The 25,832-nt window shown below is 38.9% G+C and overlaps 1 long non-coding RNA gene across 3 annotated transcripts in view; it reads left to right on the plus strand.

Moving 5' to 3' along the window:
* The window catches only part of LOC125467311 (uncharacterized), a 44,236-nt gene extending 19,652 nt beyond the window's left edge, over nt 1–24,584 (plus strand). Inside the window, exons 3-5 of one of the 3 annotated variants that reach the window (XR_007250606.2) lie at nt 4,249–4,422; nt 20,821–20,929; nt 24,475–24,584. This is a non-coding gene — a long non-coding RNA (uncharacterized LOC125467311). Of the gene's footprint in view, nt 1–4,248; nt 4,423–20,820; nt 23,601–24,474 lie in introns of those variants that run through there. The other 2 variants (XR_009442891.1, XR_007250605.2) reach the window with 2 other exon arrangements.
* The last annotated feature ends 1,248 nt before the right edge of the window (nt 24,585–25,832 follow it).

The following is a 25,832-nucleotide window of genomic DNA, read 5'->3' on the forward strand; positions in this document are numbered from 1 at the left end:
TTCTTATATCTTCATTTTTACACAACACCAGGTTATGGTCCAACAGGTGCATTTGAAATTACAAGCTTTCAGACCATGGCTCTTTTATCCGGAGAACTGACTTTACCTGACAAAGGAGCAGCACTCCAAAAGCTTGTGATTTCAAATAAACCTGTTGGACCATAACCTGGTGTCATGTGGCTTCTGACTTGCCCACCCATGTCCAACTCAAGCATCTCTATCTCATCTTTTTTTTTAAGAAGAAGAAGAAAGGCCTCCTCAAAATTTTGGCCAATCCTTGCCCCTCATCACTGTACTAAAAGAAAGTTATCTGCCCAGTTGTTGACTGGCCTTCCTTATCTCATTTCATATTGGGCAGGATAGTGGTCAAGATAGTAGTAAATACCAGGTACGAAGCCAATGATTTTGCTCCCTGGATCCCAATTCAATTTCACTTCCTCATTGAGGGATTTATTGCCCCGTCATTGCCCAGCCATAATATAAATGTTAATGGACAAGCAGTGCCCTGGTGGACTTCCCTGATTTTTTTTACACTGCATCCAGGGACAGCCAACTGAATTGAGGTAATAATCTGTGGAAGTAACAAGGAAGGACCCCGCAGCCTTATGAGAGAAAGAGAGCCTTGAAGTGGCCTTCGATCTCCCTGCATTGTATCTTCAGCATCACTGCATGCATTTTTCACTGGGTCAGTGATGGATTCCAACTTGGTGTAAGGAATTTCACAATGAACCCCAAAGAGTTTGTCACCTTAGGAAGATAGGAGAGAAGAATTTGTGTGGCGTACAGAAGTCTCACTCTACTTCAACTCTACTCGAAAAAGAAAACAGTAACTAAATAATATTGAATATAACAACAGCCAGAGGCCTGTTCTTTGTCGACGAAAAGAACACGTACAGACAGTGTTGTATGAGGCTATTGTCTCAGAGGCGGAGAGGGCTGTGATAAGCAAAATCCTGTTGGGTTTCCCTGCAGGTTCCTCAGCGAGCTGTGGTGTGATTCTTGTTCAAATGCACCTTGCTAGTCCGAGCCAATGACATGTTACATGTGACACTCCAACCTGCCATCATTCACTGTTGGAAAGGGTTACCTCTACTCAACAAACAAAGTAAGTGACAGACATTCTTGGGTTTGTTCCTCAGGTGTGGTTTGGAGTTGGGGGTTGTCAGGTTGGGTTGAGGGACTAGTTAGATTGGGTTAGAGGGTTAATTTGGTTGTTTGGAGGGTAGTCAGGTCGGGGGGAGTATAAGAAGGTATTTGTTGAATATGTGGTTAGAAGGGTAGCAGGCTGGATCTGGAGATGGTCAGGTCAGGAGTGGTGAATGTGGTCAATTTGCAACAATGATTGGGCTTGAGTGGAAGAGTTAGTTAGGAGTTTAGCATGACAAAGGCGATTAAGAGGATTGGTATGGGAGATGCAGATGTTAGACTAAGTGTTTTTCTGTCGAATTTTCCCAGGTTCATTATTCAGGAGAGTATCACAGAACTGTCTGAAGTCCCCTCCACTAATTCATAGAATCACAGAATCCCTATAATGCGGAAGCAAGCCATTCAGCCCATCAAGTCCACAACGATCCTCCAGAGAGCATCCCACCCAGCCCATCTCCCCACCCTATCCCTATCCCTAACCAAGTAGCCTGAACATCCCTGGGCACTCTGGACAATTTAGCATGACTAATCCACCTAATCTGCACATCTAATCTGGACATCAGCATTAGAGATATCCAATTAGGGTCCCAGAGAGAAAGGTAACTGCCTATTGTAAATTTAAAATTCCTGGGAAATTACAACATAGATTTAGCATGATTGGACACCAGCATTCCAATTTGCATCTTCATTTGTACATTTGGCCTCCAATGACCCAAAGATGAGAATAATAAGACCACTATTTTAATACAAATATTAATACATCATCTTACACATTTGTGCTGAAAGCTTTCAGTCTGACATAACCACATTCCGTGCTTATAACTATTTTAAGTTAGAAATTGGAGAAAAATGGGGGAAATGGTTACTTGAGCTCATTGTGGAATTTAATCCAGATCTTTCCTGCTGCCACGACATTTTCTGTTACCTCCTTCATTGGAATCCCAGAGTATTGCATCCAGTGAGGATTTAAGTGGCCAACAGTGGGCCCCAGGGATGGATATCAAACTCCCCTCAGTCCTGAGAGCTCATGGTCAATCAGAGGCCAGCAGCTCCTGTCATCAGCACCAGCCAAGGAGCATTAACTGCTGCTACCATGCATCTAGCAGAGGTCTAACAGCGAGGGACCCAGGCCAACAATAAAGGATGGCAGTTTGGAGTGTCACATATAAGATGCCACTGGCTAGGACTGGCAAAGGTGTCTTTGAATGAGGATCATATCCCAGCTCCCCGAGAAACCTGCAGGCAAACTCAACAGGATTTTACTAATTTCAGACCAATCCTCATGAGACGACAGCCTCACTGGGCGAATATCAGGGCTGGTGAAATGAACTCCTTGAGTCTGCAATAATTGCCAGAGGAGTAAGAGGTTATTAAAGGGCTGGAATTGACATTGACAGAAGGCTGCATGAAAACTGTCATGCACTAAACTTAATCAGGGCAGAGTTGAGAATATGGTAGGCTCACCTGCCTGATCAAAAGCAATTTTGCTTTCAAACTCATCTCTGGGCAGGGCATAAATCTCTGTCTGGTGTATGATTATATCTGGAATATTTTGATAAGATGATGCCCACCTTTAGTTTGATTTCTTCTAAGGTGTGTTCTAAATCTTACAAATATAAACAATTTTGCCCGTTGCATCCTTTTCTTTACAGTCCCAGCAATGGGGCTACTGGAGATAACTTGGATCAAGTCTCACACATTTCTCGCAACTCATCCCTCACAACCCCTCCCACAAAAACAAGCAAAACAGAATCCCCTTGTCCTCACATACCACACCACCAACCTTCGGATCCAACGCAATGTCTTCCAACACTCCCGCCATCTACAATCTGACCCCACCACCAAAGACATTTTTCCATCCCCACCCTTGTCTGCTTTACAGAGGGACCATTCTCTCCGTGACTCCCTTTTCCCTGCAACCGCAGGAAGTGCTAAACTTGCCCCTCCCTCCTCCCACCCTCACCCCCATCCCAGGCCCTAAGAAGACTTCCACATCAAACAGATGTTCACCTGCACATCAGCTAATGTGGTATACTGTATTCGCTGTTCCCTTTGTGGCCTCCTCTACATCGGGGAAACTGAGCGGAGGCTTGGGGGCCGCTTTGTGGAACACTTACACTCGGTTCGCAACAAACAATTGCAACTCCCAGTCACAAACCATTTAAACTCCCCCTCACACTCCGTGGATGACATGTTCATCCTGAGTCTCCTGCAGTGCCACAATGACACCACTCGAAAGCTGCAGGATCAGCAACTCATATTTCGCTTGGGAACACTGCAGCCCAAGGGTATCAGTGCGGACTTCACAAGCTTCAAAATCTCCCCTACCCAGACCACATCCCAAAACCAGCCCAGCTAGTCCCCGCCTACCTAATCATTCCTCCAACCTCAAGCCCCAACCCCATCTCCTACCTACTAGCCTCATCCCCCCTCCTTGACCTGTCCATCCTCCATGGACCGACATATCCTCTCCCTAACTTCCCACCTACATTTACCTTCACTAGCTCCAACCCCGCCTCTTTGACCTGTCTATCTCTTCTCCACCTATCTTCTCCTTTATCCATCTTCTATCCGCCTCTCCCTCTCTCCCCATTTATTTCAGCATGCCCTTCCCCTCCCCCATTTCTGAAGAAGGGTCTAGACCCAAAATGTCAGCTTTGCTGCTCCTCTGATGCTGCTTGGCCTGATGTGTTCACCCAGCTTTACACCTTGTTATCTCTAAACTTGAATCAATGTTTATTCAATGGCAAAACTATCACTGAGTGTCCCATTATCAACATCCTGGGGGTTTTCATTAACTTGAAATTGTATTGATACTTTGGTGACACGAGCAAGTCGGAAGCTAGGAATTCTGTGAGGAGTAACTCATTTCCCGTCTCACAGAGCCAGTCTACTATTGAGAAGGTGCAAGTCAAGAGTGTGACAGAATGCATAGAGAAAATGCCAGAGAGACTCAGAACGTTTGGCAGCATCTCTGGAAAGAGAAACAGAGTTGACATTTCAAATCTGATATGACTCTTCTTGAGTTCCGAGAAAGAGGCATAATGGACTAAAAGTGTTATACTGGTTTGAAATTATATCACAGTTCTTTCACTCTTGCAGGCTCAAAACCTGAGGACTCCTTCTGAACAGCACTGTGGATGCATCTTAAACTGGACTACAATAGTTCAAGAGGCAGTTCACCATCACCTTCTCAACTGCACTTAGGGAAGCAAAGTAAGTGCTCCTGTGAAAGAATAATACAGAAGCTGTTTGAACTGCAAGATTGAATTGATGGTAGGTGAATATTATTCTCATGTCTTTTGTTTTAATATATTAATGGGTAAAGTTAATTGCTGGCCAGCATTTATTGCCCAGCATAGAGGGCAATTAAGAGACAACCACATTGTAGTTGGTCTGGAGTCACATCTAGCCCAGACCAGACAAGGACAGCAAATCTTTTCCACAAGGGCATTAATGAAGTTTGTTTTCCTGACCATAGACAATGGTTTCATGGCAATCATTAGACTTTTACTTCCAGATTTTTGTTGACTTCAAATTCCACTATCTGATATGATGAGATTAGAATGGGAGTTCTCAGAACATCACCTGCCTCTGAATTAATAACCTAATGATAATGCAATGTGGCCATCATCACCCCCTGTTTGCAGATGTGTGTTTTCATCAACTATTTAACACAAAGAAAAGAAAATAACAGTGTGAACTGCACATTGTAAAAACTGCTCACATGACTCTAGGAAGCTCGTAAACTGGAAGTAATGGGTCACGTCACTCTACTGGTGAAACCATGCTGCTGTAATGAGGCTGATTTCACTAACAACTGTTGGTATATCTCTAAATGCTCAAGCATAGGTTCAGCTTCGCCATTTGGCCAATGATAATAGTTCAAATGAAAAGAAACAAGGGAAGGAAAATGACGGGAGATGTTAGGTGTGAATGAAAAGAATGGAGCACCTTTCCCAACATCTGGATGTCCCAAAGGGCTGCATTGCCAATGGTGTATTTTCAAAGAGTAGTCTCTCTTATAAGGTGCAGAGTAAATTTGTGCACAGCAAGTCCCCAAACATCAATAATTAAGTAAACCACTTTTTCATAACATTGGTTGAAGTCACAGAGCAAAGGACCAAGAAGATTTATGGCTCATGTGTGTCAATACATCAATGTGTGGGGTTATCAAGAAGGAATTCCCAGGCATAACTTTAAATATGTATCTTAAAGGAATGACGGAGGATTGACTAAAAGTATATATTTCAGGTTTTGTTTAAATTTGCTGCGGAAATTGTTGTATAGGGTAATGGTTCTAAAAGTGTTAATGATCAAGACTGTATTAAGCTTCACCTAGTCTATATTCTACAGTCTTGCATGGGCAAAAGAGCTAGCTTGCGATCATAATAAAGAAGATGTGTCATTATTGACTCATGATTGCCTAGTTGGACATAATAACTGCAAATATGACATTACAATTTACGTATATTGGTGTCATGCAGTAAACTAATTCTTGTTCTGACAAGCGTCTCTCCTCATTAAGACTCACTGGTGATTCATTTTTTTACCACTGACAGCCAAACAGACCTTAGACGCTGCATTGAAAAGAGGCAATGGTGGCAGATTTCTACCCCTGCCATTAACTGGCAGTGATTGATCCCACAGTGTATACACCAGAAACAAGCTGACCATTCTCAGATAACACAATCTGATGAAAGTCACACATTTTTTTTTCTAAATTCATTGAGGGCCTTGCTTGCTCGGCCAACATTTATTGCCCATTCCAGAGAAACGTTAAGAATCAACCATCTTGCAGTGGGTCTGGAGTCACATATTGGCCAGTCCAGGTAAGGATGGCAGTTTGCTTCCCGAGAGTGAAACAGGTGGCTTTTTCTGACAATCGAAAATGAATGCATGGCTGACATCAGACTGTTAATTCCAGATTTTTATTGAATTCAATTCCCACCATCTGCCATGACAAGATCTGAACTTGGGTTCCTCCAACATTACTTGAGTCTTTGGGTTAACAGGCTGTTGCCTCCATATTTACTTTGAAATGTGTACTGTCTCTTTTTACAGCTGCTGCCAGACCTGGTAAGTATTTCCAGCATTTTTTTTGTTCGATGCTCTGTCAGTGTTTCATCTCAAGAAACTTCCAAACACTAAATTAATCATTTTCTCCAGCTCTCCAAGTGAAGATCCTGCAATTCTGTTTGTTTGAGGGGGATCTCTCAAACTTGCATCTCAAAATCCACATGCAGCAGTAATTCTTTCAACTTTAAAAAAATAAATAACACTTATCCTTACTGAGGTCTGTGTTGTATTATTTGTTCCTTTTAATGCAGTTTTATTACAAAACCAATGACTGGTTCTTAAAGCTGATGTGCCTGATTTTTATAAACAACGGTTAAATACACTGAAATTTAAATTGTGAGATTTAGAGAGAAATTACATCAGTGTCTGGTGATTTATGTGGGTCTTATTTGTTTCCACTAATTTGTGCCATTTTAAGTGTGCCATTGTCATAAAGATTGGAAAGATACTCGCAGATTTTCTGACATTATCAAAAAGGATGCAGTTTCAAGTATATAAAACTGCAATAATTCCATTTGGGGGAACCTATGTTAATACTCCCAACAAAAAAATCAATGCCACCAAAGCAAAGAAATATGAGAATAAGAATGCTGCAAAAAGAATATTAAAAATGAAAACTGCAGGGCGCCCCATTAACAATGAATGCATCACATGGCCAATTAGGAGGTTTGTAGCTCAGAAATAATTTCTGTTGACCAAATCAGTGGTTCTCAATTTGCCTCACTCATCTGTTTTTGAGCATACATGTAAATTAAGGGCAGAATTAAGCCATTCAGTCCTTCAAACCTGTTCTATTTATTCGATAAGATCTTAAAGGAAATTGAAGGGGAATAACTTGTACTGTGTTTATGAAGCATTGTCAAATAGGTATAAATCTCTCAAACAAATTTGTTATGAAGGAAGATTCATAAAATTACATGTGAGAATACTTGGAAAACATTGATCTTAACATTAAACTAGTCCCACCCATGGAAAGTTGAAGAAAGTTGGATACTATCAAGTACAAGGGAAACCTGACCCAAACCTGCTGGAACTGTGTCAACTTCTGGTTAAATTGCTGTGTTTTGGTATCAGATGAATAACAAATTCTGGAGTGATGAGGGGCTATTATAACATTTAAATGAGATCCCACCCATTTTGACAACATTTTCAATTTAATGACTGTGAGCAGGGATTCCTAAAACGTAAAAGAAAGTGAAAAACATCATTCATAGAAGGTGGTACTTTTCCAAAAATAACAGAAAAACCAACCACAGACACGGAAATTTGAAATAAAAACAGAACATACTGGAGATACACATCAGATCTGGTGACATTTGTGTAGAAAGAAACAGAATTAATGTTTTGAGTCCAGTATTCCTCCACTTTGGAATTCAAGTGCTTTTTGAGCAGTGGCCGTGGGGCAGAGGGATAGGTTTACTTTCCCATAGCCTGTCAAGTAAACATATCATGATTGTTACACACTCCCTCAATGTCATCTTTTACCTCCATTTCTAAGTTTTTTTTTAAATCAACACTACTCCAAATTTTCTTTTTTGTCTCAATGCCTGCCCAATTGTATCTTGTCTCTTGACCCCATCTGTCTTCTTCAACTACATTTCATCAGTATCGCTCTTCTCTACCATCAGTTAGTTTTACATATAAAACATTACAGCACAGTACAGGCCCTTCGGCCCTCGATGTTGTGCCGACCTGTCATACCGATCTGAAGCCCATCTAACCTATACTATTCCATGCACATCCATATGCTTATCCAATGACGACTTAAATGTACCTAAAGTTGGTGAATCTACTACCGTTGCAGGCAAAGTGTTCCATTCCCTTACTACTCTCTGATGAGGCATATCATCAGATTCCTGGTAGTTGGCCTCTAAGCGATAAATTGGTTACACTACACTGAATCTCTGTCTCTACTCTGGTCCATGGTTTTGTCAATGACTGTTTGCTCAGCTAGAGAGATCTGTAGAACTGGCATCAGCTATATTTGTACTAGCTTGGAGGGATAATGTTGCGAACCTCACCAGGTGGGAATAAGGACCAGAGATTCTGAACTATAATGTTACCGTTCTAAGCCCTGACCCCTCCTCCTGTTGTGATTGACTCCAAAAAGAGCATCACAAAAAGACTTCTCAGCAATTATGCCTCCAGTTTTCCTGAAACTCTTAACAGCTGAAATTCAAGACTAACGTTTGACATAAATGCAGCGGTTTAATTTAGAATTTCTTGATGGTGTACTTCATCGATAACTGAGCAAAGCCATGCCCCAATATCACATGAGAAAATAGGCTGTTGCTATTCAGAACACATCTCTAGTAAAGCCACAGTTCCATTGTAGCTTAGCTCATAAATAAGTCCCTTTATTTAAATTTTAGAAGAAAGGTGGGTACATTCCAACTTTTAGCCAGCAATCATTTTTTAATGTGATAAATGAAAAGCAAGCCATTAATTCTCTGAATTCAATGAACTCAGCATTCCAAGTATATTTTGGAAACAGAAGTCTTTAATATAAACTCTGGGCATGCACTTGTCATATCACATGGTGTTTACACTTGAGAGAGAAGCTTGCATGCCTGAGCTGACAACTCTTCGTCTTCTGAATGATAATACCATAAGCATTAGAAACTGCATTTGTCTAAGATTATCCTGTGAATTCTTTCCATTACAAAGCTGTGTAAAAAGAAAGGTAACTTTGTTAAGATGTAGACCCTCTGTGATGGACTCTACTTTCGAACAAATTAAGCTTTCAAACAATGAAAGATATCTTACCAAACAAAATCTAATTTTCTTTTTACAGATATATGTACCAGCTTTGTTGCATTACTATTATCATATTTTCTGCAAAGCAAGAAGGTAACCCTAAATACCTTTATCTATTAATTTATGATTAGTTCTCTATATCTTCAAGGTGATTTAAGTCAATCACTGTAGAGATTAAGCAATGCTTAATTTTTGAAATAGTTTCTACGTGACTTCTTCATGAAGCATTTATATACATAATTCTATCTGGTTCTTAGTAGCCCTGGTAATGAACTGGTGCCACTTGCTTGCTCTTTGACAATAGTTAGCTGTTATGGCATTATGAGTCTCAAAGATCTGAAGTGATGCCAACTGGCATCAAAGATATGAATGCTCCGCCATCCTTGTCTCATGATTTTGCCCTTTGTGTTTGCTGTAGTCTTGTGTGTTCAAGCAAGACCTTAAAGTAAGAAAGCATAAAGCATTTTCATTTTTCGTTATGAGCATACTACAGAAGGTTCTTGTGTGCTATACCCATGCAACAAAAACAATGAAGAGATTGATGGAAACTAAAGAAAATCCAACAGCCCTCAGTGTTTCCTTAATAAATTCAATTTTTAAGGTAGACTTTTCTTTGCTTGTTTAACATTATGCCATCCTTTTCACCCTTTGGTGTGTCCCCAAAATGTACGATTAGATTTATTCACAGAATTGCAGCACCCGGTGAGGAATTAATTACTCTATGTTTGTCACGTAAAATCCCTGAAGGGACGATTTGAAACCTGTAAGGCAGTGCAAGACACATACACACCAACAAAACATTTCAACTTAACATAGTTTGCAGAACTTCGAGGGACTGCAGTTCCTTCAGTGTGCTGAGGACTGTCAGTTATCGGTATGTCATTAGCAGAGACAGCTGCTTATAAACATCACAGATGTCAGGAAAACTGTCACAGTAAACAGGGATTTCCCATTCATCTCCTCTGTCATTCCAGGGACCCCATTTTCCTTCTTGTAACTTTTAGTGTGTTAGTGTACAGCAACTATTAGAAATGGTTTCATATTTAAAAGGAAGGGTTTGGCCTGTGCATCCAAGGTTGCACCCTTGTATATCCTAACACAGACCAGACGCTGTTTCCATTTTCTAGTCATTTTACTGTTGGTGGTTTTCAGGGGCTAACAAGGGGTTCTATATCAGGACCTACCACAGGCAGATAAGTCGTTTTGAACCTTTAAGATAATGATCATTTCATCCATAGACTTTTTATATGTTTATCAAAGAAAAGATTTTCCACATAGTTTGGAAAGTTTATCTTGATATGAATAAATCAACATTTATATATGCTACAGCTAGTTCAGTTGTTTTCAGGTCAATGGAAAAAATAATTTCGAGTTTCCTAAAAGTTTCCAAAAATGCCAAGCCACTTCAAAGGTACAATGTGACCTATATGAGTATATTGGTAATCAAATAAAAAGTAACAAGTGAGTGATTTAGTAGTAAGATTTGCATTTTTCATCTTCTTAAACAATGACAGCAAAGCAAAGTGTACATCAGTACACAAGCACACCTCATTTACATTGTTTCTTCATCATTAATTTTCAGCTTTTAATGTCTGAAATTATCAATCCATAATTTTGCATCTGCAGATATTTGACAATATTCAAAGCTCAACAGTGGATAAATACGTTTGGCACTAGAGAGACAGATATTAAAACAATAAAATGCTTGAAATACTCAATAAGCCAAGCAGCATTTGTGAAGAGTGAAACAGAGTTTACACTAAATTCATGGATTCATAGAATCATACACACGGAAACAGAACCTTCAGTCTAACTTGTCCATGTGGACCAGTCATCCCAATCTGACCTAATCATATTTGCCAGCATTTGGCCCATATCCCTCTAAACCTCCGATTCATAGGCCCACCTGGATGCCTTTCAAAAGTTGTAATTGTACCCACCTCCATCACCTCGTCTGGCAGCACATTCCTTAAATATATCATCCTTTGCGTGAAAAAGTTACCCCTCAGGTCCTATCTAAATCTTTCCCCTATCACATTAAACCTGTGCCCTCTCATTTTGTATTCCCTCACACTAGGAAAAAGACCTTGGCTGTTCACTGTATGCATGCCCCTGATGATTTTAGAAACCCCTCCCAGGTCACCCCTCAGCCTCCAACTCTCTCGACGAAGATATTGCCTGACTTCCTGAATAATTTTAGAATTTTCTGCTTTCAGTGTAGATTTGCAGCATCCACTGTATGTTGTTTTTGTTCCAAAGCATGAGATCAGGTAAGTACTTTTTTAACTTCCTGGCATAATTGGCAGTTATTTCTGTTTTATGATGTGGTGGATTTGAGGTGGCATTTATAATCATGTTTACTGATGTTTTTTTTCCACCTTAAAGCTTGATCTCAGCCAGTAATGTCTTAATCTGCCCTCTCAGCTTTCTGATACATATATTCAAATGTATTCAGAACTCTGCAGCACAATGTCCTATACTGTCCTACCCAGCATATCCAGCTGAGCAGAAAACAAACTTCTGGACACAACCAATGACAAAGCTTTTGTGTCTCTCTTACAGCTTCAGAATTATAAAAAAAAACACATACTGCATTGAAGAAGATAATTTGTATAAACTGTGGCCATAAACTTTCCAGTAATGGGCCATTGCAACAACAAATGAAGAATAAGGGTGGGCACCCTTATCAGCAACATTACCACGCATAATCTTCCAGCAAGGACAATAGATTATAAATGTCTACTGCAAAACTCACACAGGAAAAAAAACTTACCAGTGTAAAGGATATAATAAATCCTTAGTTTGATATTGTGATCAGTGATTATAAGAACTTTTTTTCTTCTCAATGATGTTGATCATCCACCTTATTAGATGGAAACACAGCATCACAACATCAGTTTTACTGATCTAACTGTAAAATGGAAAGACATGCCTATTTCAAATGCTAATTCTGAAATGGGGTAAACAGACAAGTTGAACTCTAAAATAATGACTCGACGCATGTGTTTTGCGTTCAAAATGATTCCTGAAGTAGGGTCCGGCCTGAAGCGTCAACTTTCCTGCTCATCTGATGCTGCCTGGCCTGCTGTGTTCCTCCAGTTCCACACTGTGTTATCTCTATTTATAATTGAAAATAACGCCTTTGTTTAAAAGGGGAAAGCTGTTGTGTTCAATGGTTTGATTGACCTGTGTTTGAATATGTTTATTTTATCAGTCACAGGATGTGGACGTTGCAGGTATTCATTGGCCATCACTTGTTATGTTTGAGAAGGTAGTTAATTGCCTTCTTGAATCATTACATTCTGTTTGATTTAGGTACACCAACAATGCTATTCGAGACCAAGTTTCAGGATTTTGACCAAGTGGCACGGAAGTAATGGTGATATAATTCCAAGAGTGAATCATGTGTAGCTTAAATGTTTCTGGATGGTGTGCCAGTCAAGCAGCTGAATACATTACATAGAATCATAGAATTCCTACAGTGCAGAAAGAGGACATTTAGTCCATCAAGTCTGTACTGACCCTCTAAAGAACATTCCACCTCAACCCAGCCCCTATCCTGTCTCTGTAACTTTGTCTAACCCATCTAGCCTGCGTATCCCTGGACACCATGGGTCAATCTTACCATGGCCAATTCACCTATCCTACATATGTCTGGGCTGTGGGAAGAAGCTGGAGCATTCAACAGAAACCCATACGGACACGGGAAAATGTGTCAACTCCACACAGACAATCTTCAAAGGCTGGAATTGAACCCAGGTCTCTAGCACTGTGAGGCAGCAGCGCTAACCACTGCGACATGTGTCACTCAGCATTCCTAACATTTTCAGCATGTTCTGATATTATCTCTGCAGTTTCAATTCTGATGTCCTTTGTTCCTCTATTTCCAATACGATAGTAACAATATTCAAAAATGCTCTCCCCCAGCCTCTTTGCCTTTTGATCTCTCTTATTCAAAATCCTTCTTAACCTATTTCCTCAACTTTTTTTTTCACTAAGCGACCTGTATTGAAATAAGTAATTAGACATGTAAAATTTTCTTCCTTGGTGTCATCACTCTCAGGGTAAAGCACTCTAAGACTTCTTTGTTAGTAGGAATATGGAGCATCTAAACGCAGTTTCTATTGTTTTTTTTAATCACAAATCAGTTAAATCCAATAAGTAGAAGGGACAGAACCCAAAATTTTATTTACAGCCGTAATTACACGTTCTTTAAAATCATAATACAGGCACAGAGTGAGTCATGGCTTAATGATGGTCCTTTTGCTTTTGAATTGTAAAATGATAAATTGAGGTTTTATGCTAGAGGAGTCGTTATTAATCCAAGGTCCAGCTTCTTCTCTCAGATGGGCATAAAGATCATGCGCACTAGTTCAAAAAAGCAGGGGAATTCTCAATGTCTGGCCCAATATTTATTCCTTGATCAATATTCTAATAATACTGAAGAAGAATACCGTTGTGGTTGTTGCATGGCTGTTTGTGGGACCATGATAGGTGTAAACTGCTGACCATGTTTCTTACATTAACACACTGATTAGACATCAAAAAACTTCCTTCTTTGTAAATTGTCATCGGACATACTGGAATTATGAAAAGCATGAAGTGAATGTAATCCTGTAATTTCGTTCTTTCTGAATAACAATCACTTGCTTGACAATATCTGTGGCATACAAATATAGAATGCTGCAGTCTGACTGTGTTATAAAACAGGTACTGACACAGCCAGTCTGTAGAAATTGAGGTAAACATCATGTATTAAGTGAACAACAGACTCTTGGGCATTTTTGAGCATATGCACAATGGTGCAAGACATGCACTATAATATTTTGCAAATAATGCAATCTGTGAAAACACTGATACATCAGCGTAAATACTGGTGATTGTGAACAGAATGGGCAACAGTATCTTTTTGAGTTTGCTTTTAGCATGAGGATTTTTTTTAAAATGAGGTACATGGTGAATTCTTATCAGGGTTAATTTCAGTACTTAAGAACATAACTAATTTCAACTTTTCTGCACTAGGTCAAGCCATTCAGTGTTCCCAATGCTCTCAATTATGGAAGAATTCTAGAAACAATATTAAAGTATGAATTTGAGCTAATCCCAAAGGGTTTGTTCATGTATCTCCTTGACTCTACATCTGCACACCTTGAAAGTTCTGGCTAGAGTCTATCCTTGGTATGCCTTGAGAATAATGAGCATTGGCAGTGTGCAGATTAAATATAGCAAGGTTAGATACATGGTAATGCTCTGTGTATTCTGTCTCAGCAACTCATTTGGAGTCTGAATAAAAAGACAAACTCCCAGCTGGATTGTCTCAGAAGCTCCATTTCCTACTACAATATTTTGTGCAATCTCTGAATAATCCTAATTTATTGCCAAAGTTTTGGATTTTCAGTACTCTAGACAAATGTTCATTATTAACTGTATTGAGATTGTCCAGATTTATTTCACGCATGATCTTTAGAGGTGACCTTTACAAGGACAATAAACAATTAGTAATTTAAGTTTAATTCAAAGTTGTATCTCTTGAGAGAAATGGCACTATTCCAGTTGCGCATGGAGATTTCTAATGCTCCTCATTTTGAAAGACTTTATTAATACAGTAAAATCACGTCTTTTAAAGCATTTTTATTTTAGTAATTAAAGTTTAAATCAGACATCATTGTTATCAAAACAAGTTCCACTTCCGGATCCGATGCTAATGGATTAGATATGCCCAAGTGTTGATGTTTATCTATTATTTAATTCAGGTGTTCTGTGAGGTAACATCAAAATATATTGCCCATATGAGAAAATGTATTTTTACAACTAATTCCATATGTATCTTAGGAGGTAAGATTTGTGTCACTCTATTTGCCTTGTTCAAAGTGTACTTCTACCTAAGATTTGGGTTGAAATTATGTGTTTGAGCATTGTAGAGATTAACAGCATCTATAAGTTGATCTTAATGCAGAACATTGACATCTATTATACGTTAGTTAAAGATAGCTACTTTTCAAAAAAAAAGCAATTTAATTATTGAGTCTTCACTGTCTAAGTAAAGCCAAGGGATTTTGCCTTTAATACAGAAAGAAGAAAAGCAAACAGAATGTACGCTATGATAAAATATGAGTGAATTGTATATAGTTATTGGGAGCTATACAAGGGATAAAAAATGATCTGCAGTGATATATGAAGCAGGCAACAGCCAAGTAGCAAATTTCAAATTTGCCCTATTTAACTTCCATTGTTGTTTGGATTAAAATGTTATAATATAAAAATGGCTTTCCTGGCTCGCTGTTGACATGAAATCTCTGCCATGAGGCACCCACAATAAGATTGCAGCACAGTGACAGTATACTCCTCAAATACATAGAAGCATAGCTAATTAAATAAGAACACAGCGATGTTCACAGATGCTGAAAGCAACTAAAAGCTACTCAAAAGGTTAAGTAAGCAAAGAAACAGTGCACAGCTGAATTATGAGGTGAAAAATTTTCCTTTTTCACCCTCATTTGAAATGGAAGTCAATCAGGTTTCCACTCATGATCCCAAAAAAGTCACGCAGCTGATTTAGTTAACAAGCCATAGCACCTGTGTGTAGTTGTATTTTTCTCACTGTTGGGTAGACAATGTTAGAAACTGTATTCCACCCTAAATCTCTCAAAGGAACAGAAGCAAATATTTTAAGGGCATGTTTTGAACCTTAATTGAACATAGCATATGAACAGTATGTGTTCAGTTTTAAGCATAATGTGAAAAATAACATATTGATTGATTTAACACAACTGACAGAATTCAATGAATTTGGGCATCTGAAAAATGGTCTTGTCAAAGATAGAGTTATCTCACATATAAGTGATCCTACCATGACAGCAGAACTGCTAAGGAAAAGATCTGAACTTGTAAATTAACAACTGTATCACATACATGGGACAATGGATGAGTTTGTCTACAATATGGAAAAGGAGCTCAAATCTATCCCTGTGAGAAAAGCAGCCTAAACTTTCAAGTACAAAATGTTAAAAAAAAGCACAAGTATCTAAAGAAAGGCCAACATAGAGATCAAGGCCAAAGGACAAATTGTAAATGTTGCAGAATTTATTAGACTAAAAAATAAAAACACAGGTAGGGTGGAGAAAACACTATTTTAACTGTAAGAAGCTCAATATTTTTGATTTGATTTGGTTTGTTGGATTATTGTCACATGTACCTAGGTATAGTGAAAAGTTTTGCTTTGTGTACAGCACAGGCAGATTATGCCATACAAAGTACATAAGGGTAATAGAACAGAGCAAGGAATATAATGTTATACCTGCAGAGAATGCTTATTTTGTATATTAGTGATTAGCTCGGAAGGAAGCAAACATCCTAGAAAGCCTATAGAGAGTCAATTGCTAGAGCAATTTCAGAAGACGATTCTGACAAAAGAAGCTTTGAACCAGAAAGATGAAGATTCCAATGATTCAATTTACACTTACTGCAGGCTGACATGTAAAATCTAAAATAGAAAAATGGCCCATAACATTTGCAATGAAGACAGCAGAATGGAAGCCATAAACATGAAGCACCAAATAGACACTGTTGTTTCCTGCAACACCATGGGCTTCATAAACCTTTGTAAAGTTTATACCAGATGCTAATCCAAAATGAAATGCGCAAAGGTAAAGATAAGGCTTTGTCATGGAATGCTGCTCACCCCAAGAGGACAAATGAACCTGCAAGCCTAATGTTATGGCAAATGATGTTAAACACAAAACTAAACCTGCATATCTCAGCAGAATCAAGTTGAAAGCTTGGAATAATAAAACGTGCCAGTAGAGATTTATGGTGTTTCACAGGTTATGCTGCCAAACAGGCAAACAGAGTGGGAGAGAAACTAAAAGAAGCAAACATCTAAGGCAGTAGTGTAAATCTGAGAAGATTTGGGAACCAGGAAGACCCCAGCAGAAGTTAGAGATAAAGTTGACATCTAGGACATATACCATTATAAATCCCAGTCATATTAAAGAACATTGTGCTATGTATGTAAAGAAACCATCAAAAGTGGGACTAAATAGAATAACACCAGTTGTTCATGCAAGACAACTATTATTTGACTAGGGCATAACTTGGGTTTCGCACAGTTACAATGGTAGAGCATGCAGACATTTTCTTGTTTATGATGAAAAGGGGATGTCGGGATTGAAATGTAATCATGTACAACTGTCCTTCTTGGCTTGCTGTATCATGTGACTTCCATTCTGAGGCAGTCACTGTAAGCTTCCATTTTAAGTGAGTTCAAATAAAGACACTGCTGGACTGCTTGAACACATAACTAACAGCAATAAAGAAATGAACAAATAATGATATTATCCAAGACCAATTTTAGGCATTCATGCTCCATCACAGCCATTACAAAAATTATATGGAAAGATAGAATGGTACAATTTGTTAAATACTGCTGAAATACAAGAGTTTTCTATCTAGATTGAATGAGACACAACCAAAACAAAACAACGGGAGTGATTGCCCAGCAAATTAATAAAATCCAATAGTTAAAAAAAGTACTCCCAATTGGAAGGTAACTTTAATTGAGCTGTAGTACTTTTGCCAGAGTTAGAAGGTCTTCAAGGGCTCTACAGGAATGGCAGCAAATAAACCAAGGTGGTGTGTTAGCGCAATGCTGTGGGAATGCTGCACTGTTAAAAGTGCAGTTTCTTGATTGAAATGTTAAGCTGGGACCTCACATCTCAGGTAGATACAAAACACCTAATGACATTATTCAAAGAAGAGTGGGGGATTTCTGCTTTTATTTTGGTGAATAACTATTTCTCAATTGACAGATATTCAACAGATGACCTGGTTAGTTGTCTTACTGCTGTCTGTGAGAGATTGACGAACACAATTAGCCATCACTTTTCTAACATTACAACAGTGACATCAGATCATTTATGTTGCATTGGCTGCAAATTACTTCAGGAATCCTTACAGCATGAGCGGTGCAATATAAATGCAAAGCTTTTCTCCCTGATTTCTTATTTGATTTCCAGGGGAGCATTTGGTATTTTTTTTTGGCAAACTGGACTGTTCTGGAGAACTGCAAATGTTCTGAAATTCTTTAATTACATTTATTGCCTGTCTGTATTTTGAATCTTATTGCTCTATGTAGATAAATCTTCAAAAATGATACACATGAAATAACTCAGAATTGGTAGGCAGGCTATTGTTGAGTTGCATGTAGTTTTATACAAAAGCTTTGAGAATCTGTTGTGCAGAGTCACACTCTGAGCATTTGCATTTCAAGTGGTGAGTGAATGACTTTACAGTTGCATTTCCAAACTTTATTTGTGTAACAAATAACATCTTGTCATTTTCTCTTTTATAAATTTTGTAATTACAGTGAATAAAAACCACACACCTACTTATTACAATCCCCATGCCAAATGCTTTGGTTACCTTGAGAGAAGAGTCAGCCCAGTGCCAATTGCAACAAGACCCAGTATCTGATGATATAGGCCCCAAACATCAGCTTTCCTGCTCCTAAGATGCTGTTTGGCCTGCTGTGTTCATCCAGCTGTACACTTTGTTATCCCAGTATCTGATATGATTTGACTTATTGTAGTCATACAGACCTCAGTACAGTGAATAGCTTTGTTTTGCAAGCAATACAGACAGATCATTACAAATAAGGACATAGAGATCATAAGGTGTCTAAACAGAGTAGAACAGTTTGTGGGCTTAAAACATCATCATTACTGTCATGTCAATATTTTTATACCCATGGTTAAGTGGTTCCAGCTGATACACGGCTTATTATCAATTTTCATTCTATACCTTGCAAATGTAGATCAGCAAAAGCTAATGCAGTTTTTCTTGCAATAATTCCAACTTTTGCATCTGCTGTGCTCTGTCCATAATATTTTTGCCTCAAAAAGTTGTTGATTCACATTCTACAGCAAGCCTTTGCACAAAATTAATTGTTGACAATCCAGTGCAGAGCTGAGGGGATGTTTCACAACTAGAGATATCAAGTTTCAGATGATGCATTAATCCAAGGCCTATCTGTTCTCTTGTGTATAGTACCAAGATATTCTGACGAAGCAGAGGAGGCATCCTAGTATCCTGGCCAATATTTATTCCTCAGTAAAGATGACATAAAGAAATTATCTAATCATTAGCACACTGCTATTTGAGGGGGCATACTGTGCAAAAATTGGCTGCTGCATTGACTATCTTAAAATAACGACTAAACTTCATTGTCTGTAAAACGCATTGTGTTGCCCTGTGGTCATGTAATGCATAATGTAAATGCAAATATTTATTTTCATATCAACATGAGAAATATTAATATTAGAGAATGAACTTATTTCAATTTCAGTCTAGTTTCAATATCAGAATATATCCAAGGCCAGATACAACAAAGTCAATTACAGACAAAAGAAAACTGCTTTGTTTAAGCTGTAGCCTCAGAAAAATGCCCCAATTCAATGAGCAGGATGTTTCCTGCGAACGTCATTCTATAAATGATATCACAAGATTGGCAACAGGTTTAGACTATAAGATGTGAAAGCAGAACCAGACCACTTAGCCCATTGAGTCTGTTCTGGCATTCAATGAGACCATGGCTGATCTGAACATGCTCAACTCCATATTCCTGCCTCGTCTCCATAACTCTTGATTCCTTTACCAATTAAAAATCTACCTCAGGCTTGAATGTATTTATTGAATCTTTGCGGTGTAATATTCCACAGCTTTATGACCCTCTGAGGGAAGAAATTCCTTTCTGTTAAATGGGTGACCTCTTATTCTGAGATTTACACCCTCTGATCCTAGACTCTCCCAGAAAGAGAGGAAATAACCTTTCCACATCTCACCTATTAAGTTCCTCAAGAATCTTATATTTTTCAACAAGGCTACCTCTCATTCTTCTGTAGTCCAAAAAGCACAGGTCCAACCTAAACAACCACTTCTCACAAGATGGCTGTTTCAATTCCAGGATCACCTTAGTGAATCATCTTTGGACTGCTTCCAATGCCACTACATCTTTCCTTCAGCAATGGATCCAAAACTGTTCACAGTATTCCAGCTGTGGTTTAAATTCATGCTTACCATGTATAAATTGATACAATCTAACATCATTTTACATGACCCCTGTAAAGCCAATAGAAAGCAGATACTTTCAATGCAGACCTACTTTACATTTGTACCAGTGTGTGAAATGTGAAATTATTACCTAGTGTATTATAATTGCAGTTGCAATTTCTATACTTGATACACCTGTAATAGAATGGAATGATACATTCACAGACTTAGAAATCTACAGGTGATTATGACATGGGGTAGATTGTGATCGAAAGATGTCAGACATAAACTATCAATAACAAAAGCAAGCTGTAATATAGAGACCGGGGGATGTGTCAAAAGGATTAATTAGTTACAATTCATATAGGGGAATGCCACTTTTACTATCATCAAATATTATTTATTTATCCACAAGATAAAAATGTCCTTATAAATTATCTGTGCTGGTCACTTTTCATATTGTGGGAATTTGCTGAGTGCAGATTAATATTTTGTTGTCATTTTGTCTAAATTAGCACAATGGAGCAGCTGCTCACTGTCGACATTGTAACATGTCTTTGTCTGACGTGCTTATACCACCTTCTGCCCTGCAGCAACATTTTATAAGAGATTAAAAACTGACAGTGGGAAAAGAGGCAGTTTGATTTCCTTAACATAGCCAATATAATAATGCACAGTTAATTATCTGCCCGTCTGATTTTATGCTAAAAATCCATTACCAAGGTGTGAAATGATGCTTTTATCATGGATATCAATGTTTTAATTCATAATATCAACTCTTTTCTCTTTTAGAAAAACTCGCCCCATTTGATATACAGTTGATTCTGCAGTTGGACAAGCAGGTTCTAAGGAGATTTGTTAATGACCATCATCAATGACATTCTCACGAAGATGATAAAAGGTGTGCTTGTCAGTTGGTAATGTCATCCTACAATAATGTCATCCAGCAAAAATGTCATTCTGCAATGTTTTCTTTCCCGCATGGTCTGTCCACCTTCACCATATCATACACAATTCTAAACAGGTATTGACTTTGAAAAGAAAGAATAAAATACTGCAGATGCTGGAAACCTGAAACAACGCAGAGAACTCTGGAGAAAGTCAGCAGACCTGAAAGAATCCACAGAAAGAAATAGAGTTAAGGTTTTGAGTCAAAATTGAAGAATAGCCATTCAAAACTGGAAACATTAACTCTTTCTTTACAGGTGCTACCAGACCTGCTGAGTTTCTCTAGCATTCCCTGTGTTTGTTTCTAATTCATAAATAACTGGTGCAATTTTCTCACAGGAAGTACATGCTCCAGAAACTAACTTTGCACTGTAACTCTATAGACTCATAGGGCGATTCGTCAGGATTGAAAAAGGATGTTGCCAGGGCAGAAGGGTTTTAGCTATAGGGAGAGGCTGAATAGGTTGGTGCTATTTTTCCTGGAGCGTCGGAGGCTGAGGAGTGACCATATAGAGGTTTGTAAAATCATGGAGGACATGGATACAGTGAATAGCCAAGATCTTTTTCCCAGGGTGGGGGAGTCCAAAACTAGAGTACATAAGGTTGAGGTAAGAGGGGAAAGATTTAAAAGGGACCTAAGGGATAACTTCGCTTACAAGATGGTGGTTGAGTAGGATGCTTCTGCAGAGCCCCTCTGCCCTGTCTATTCTTTTTCTTTCTTTTCTTCTCTTCTTCCTCTCTTTTCTTCTTCCCTCCCATCATCTCCCTCAGCACCAGAGGCAAATGCTGGCAGGTGCCAACAGCAGCAAGTTCTGAAGTCCGAGCCTAGGAATGAGCTGGAACACCACGTGAAGTTACGTGTCCTGGAGCAACATGGGGATCGAGCCGGCACAGAGCCCAAGAATAGCGTGGGAATGAGGTGGTAAAGTGCGAGTTATGAACCGGTATGGCACAAAGAATGTGTTGGAACAGCGTGTGGGCTATGAGCCTTGGAACGCCGCATGGGGAATCCCAAATCCCAGAGTGGCATGAGGTGGTGAATCCCTGTATAGCATGACTTACCTTGTTGTTGCTGAGTGTCGGTGAGGAGCGGACTGGAGGCTGGTGTAGTGTGGGACAGTTGTTGGACTTGGGCCTCGTGCCACATGGTGCTCAGTACTCTTACCGGACTGTAACATAAAGCCTTACCTTTCAACCCCCTTTTGTATAACAACACTATATTTCTTTACTCTGTTACATTTGTACCTAGGCACTTGTACCTACGATAGTGCCATTGAAGGCAGCCATTGTAAAAACTTTTCACTGTATTTCTGTATTGGAGTGCAGATGACAAGAAAGGATATTCTATTCTATTCTAAAACAAAATCCTTTTCTTGCAGAGGGTGGTGCGTGTATGGAATGAACTGCCAGAGAAAGCGATAGAGATTGGTGCAATTACAAAGGCATCTGGATGGGTACATGAACAGGAGGAAGGGTTTAGAGGGTTAGGGGCCAAATACTGGCGAATGGGACTGGATGAATTTAGGATATCTGGTCAGCCTGAAGAAGTTGGACTGAAGGGTCAGTTTCTATGCTGTGCATCTCTATGACTCAATGACTACATATCTTGTTTCCACTCGTGGCCTGTTGGGTCTTAACATCTATATCTGAACTGCCAAATCTGCCACATGGGCAGTGGTTTTTAAAGCTTTGTGTGTTCTCTCTAAGGCCTCAACATCACCTTTGCATATTCCTGATGAAAGTCTGTTGGTACATAGTAAAATGTATTCATGACTGAGCCTTCCAAGGACTCCTGTGACTTGATTAAGATGTTTGGTCTCCTCAGGAAATTTTGAGGGCCTCGCTAATGTGTTTCCTCTGTCTTTGTAAAAGTCCTCTGCCATGACCAAGTTCAGAGTTGAGCAGTTATCTTGGGATTCTGGTATCCAGGCATATAGTTACATGCTCTGCCTAATGATTCTGATGTTACCTCCATGCTGCTGTTGAACTGCAATTCTTACAACTGGATTTGGAGGAACTTGTGAAGGCAGTGTTGATGGTACTTCTCCATTGCTTTGAGATGCCTGCTATCGGGTGTCCGAGTCCCCAGTGCACATTGCAGCAGAGGGATCACCTCTGAGCTTCGCTTTGCGATGAGATCCTGATTCATATATACTCTTTCCTCAGTTAACCGAAGCCTGAGCTGGCATACCAAAGTGATGATAATCTTCATTGTCAATTTTTGCAATTGTCAAGAGGATGCAAGGATCTTACTGTTGATTTTAATGAATGGGAGGTGTTGAGCTGTAGGATCTAGTCGGAAGAGGACCTCAGTTCTCCAGGTGTATAGTGAAAGCACTCCTGCCATGACTGGTGGTGTGTATTCTGAAGACTGTTTGCTACATTGTAGTAGGTGGAGAGTTAAACAAGATATTCATAAAATCCATCATCAGTGTACCCATAAGAGCTCAGAGTAGCTACTCTACTGGAAATATTCCAGTGAGATCTTTAAGTTATGGAAGTTATTTCATAGATTGTGAATCTTTCATATGTTTGTTGGTGACAGTGTTATAAATCTATTATGAAGGAATTCTCCCAAAAGAAATGTCATTGCAATGTACTGCAGCTAATGTTGAATGCTATTTAGTGCCCATAATGTTTTCATATATTAAAAAAAAGGTGAAAGATACCTCTGGAATGTTTAAGTTGAACTGAAGTGATTATTTAACAGCATAGTTTTGTGTACTGCAGGTGCGCATGCTTTCTGCTTGCATTAAAACCCTGACAAAACGTCATGGTAACAACTATACCTGAAGAATGTAGCTGTAATTATTACTATCGTCTTACAGAATAAATTTAACAAACAAGGAAGTTTTTTTTTCCCCCATCAGGAATACTAATAAGTGATTGTTTCAACTGGGAAATAAATGGTACACACTTATCTCTAAAGACAGATGTAGCTTGTCTTTGCTAATTTTAGTTGTTTCAGCGATGTTAGTAAAGAATAAACATGATATATGACCTAGCTCACAATATTACTACACTTACCACAGTCACAGACTTATTGGGGACGTATCAGTTTACAAAATAAACCAGCAGGATTTTTGTTAATGTTAATCTGCTTCCTCTCTTCAAACAGATGCCTCAAGTCTCCGTTCTTTTCCCCAGTGAAGGGGAATTTTATCTCACGTTCACTCCCCCATCATTTTCTTTTTTTTCCACCATCTTCAGAAAACTCATTCAAGTCTATAATACCCAATAAAGTAAGCTGTAGGAAATGATGTTACAGATTTTTTTTTGAACCATGCTAGGCAAAGCATTTTAAAAGTTCTTTTTTGTTTTGACATCCTTAAAATAATATAGTTTTTAAAATGCATGCTTTTATGAATAAATGTACCTTACTATAAAAATGAACGTACAATCCCATCTCCAACAAGAGCCTACGACAGGAGCAATTGCTTTCAGAGTGGCAATAGGGTACCTTACTTCACTAACTGACTGTGAATTTTGTTTTCAAAGGAAGGAGTCATATATGTGATGGCAAACCTGACGCTATTTATTCAGAAATTTGGAACAAATGCTGCATTTATCTTATCATTTCTTATTATTTACACCTGCTGGACTCGATCAGAAATAATGGCTCAAGAATCAAAGAAATATATTATTTAATGCCAAATTTAATTAATATTGCAATAATTAAATTGGCTTGACTGTTCAGCTGTCTGTGTGTTATTCTTGAATATCATGCAATACAATATTAATTGTTGTAAATTGAACTTGTTCACAAAGGGGACATCTCTCCATTGGTGATTATATGTGAATTTGATTAGTTCCCTTCACAGATACTTTTTGCTCCATGATTGCTATTTGCTACATTCTACCTACAGGAATGACATTGCTATTGCTCCCACAAGTTTTATTTCACTTCTAAACTCTGTCCATACCACCACATTTTATTCCCCCCCTCCCCAACACCCCAAACCACTCCAACCCTCTGAAAAGCATAGGAATGGAACTCAGAACATTTGGGAATTCTCCCGTTGGACGGAGCTGAATTAGACTGTCAGTGAGGGTTGACGGTTCAGATTGATAACCCTGAGGCCTCCAGTTGAATGTTTTAGTTGCAGAATAAGCCTTCTGCTCTACTCACCAGTCTTTTCTTTTCCATGATAAATCACATTCGCAACAAACAAACCCCTGTACAAAACAGGTGCAGTGCAGGAGCAGGTATTACAGCAAAACAAAGACAAAGGCATTTATTAGCCCAAAACTGGAAACATTAGCATTATCTTTCAACCAGAACGGCACGAGCTCAAAATCCATTCAAATGATCCCATTGTGACATCAGCTATTTCCCTACTGCCACCTTGAACTTTCTGGCACTCTAACCCTTTATCAAAAATATGCCATTGAAAGGGTCAAACCACAGAGCTCAATGATTAGTTCAATATCTAATTAATAAATAGGTAGCTAGATATGTGGCAGGGTCACGGCAGTGAATACAGTTTTAAATTACCCGTCGTTAGCTCACTGAAACAAGTACTGTATTAATAAGGTTAAAACAAAACTGTAATTCGTCATCTGGGGGTTGCCAGGAGTATTGGCCTAAGCACTGGCCAGCTTTGTGAGCTCTGTATATTGCCAACTGAGTTCACAATGCGGGCACACTGCCAGCAGAAACTGGCTTCCCACTGTTTAATGACAATAGATTTACTGCGCTGTTGCTTATGGGTGGTGTTGTGGAAACAAGGGCATTGCTACTCAAATACAGCACCTGGTGACAGCCAGTGACCTTGGCTGCCCTCTTCACCTGCCTCGCAAGCACAAATACATCTTTCATTTCCCCTAGCACTGGAGTAGCAACATGTTTTCAGAAA

The sequence above is a fragment of the Stegostoma tigrinum genome, chromosome 33, assembly GCF_030684315.1.
Source record: "Stegostoma tigrinum isolate sSteTig4 chromosome 33, sSteTig4.hap1, whole genome shotgun sequence".
NCBI lineage: Eukaryota > Metazoa > Chordata > Chondrichthyes > Orectolobiformes > Stegostomatidae > Stegostoma > Stegostoma tigrinum.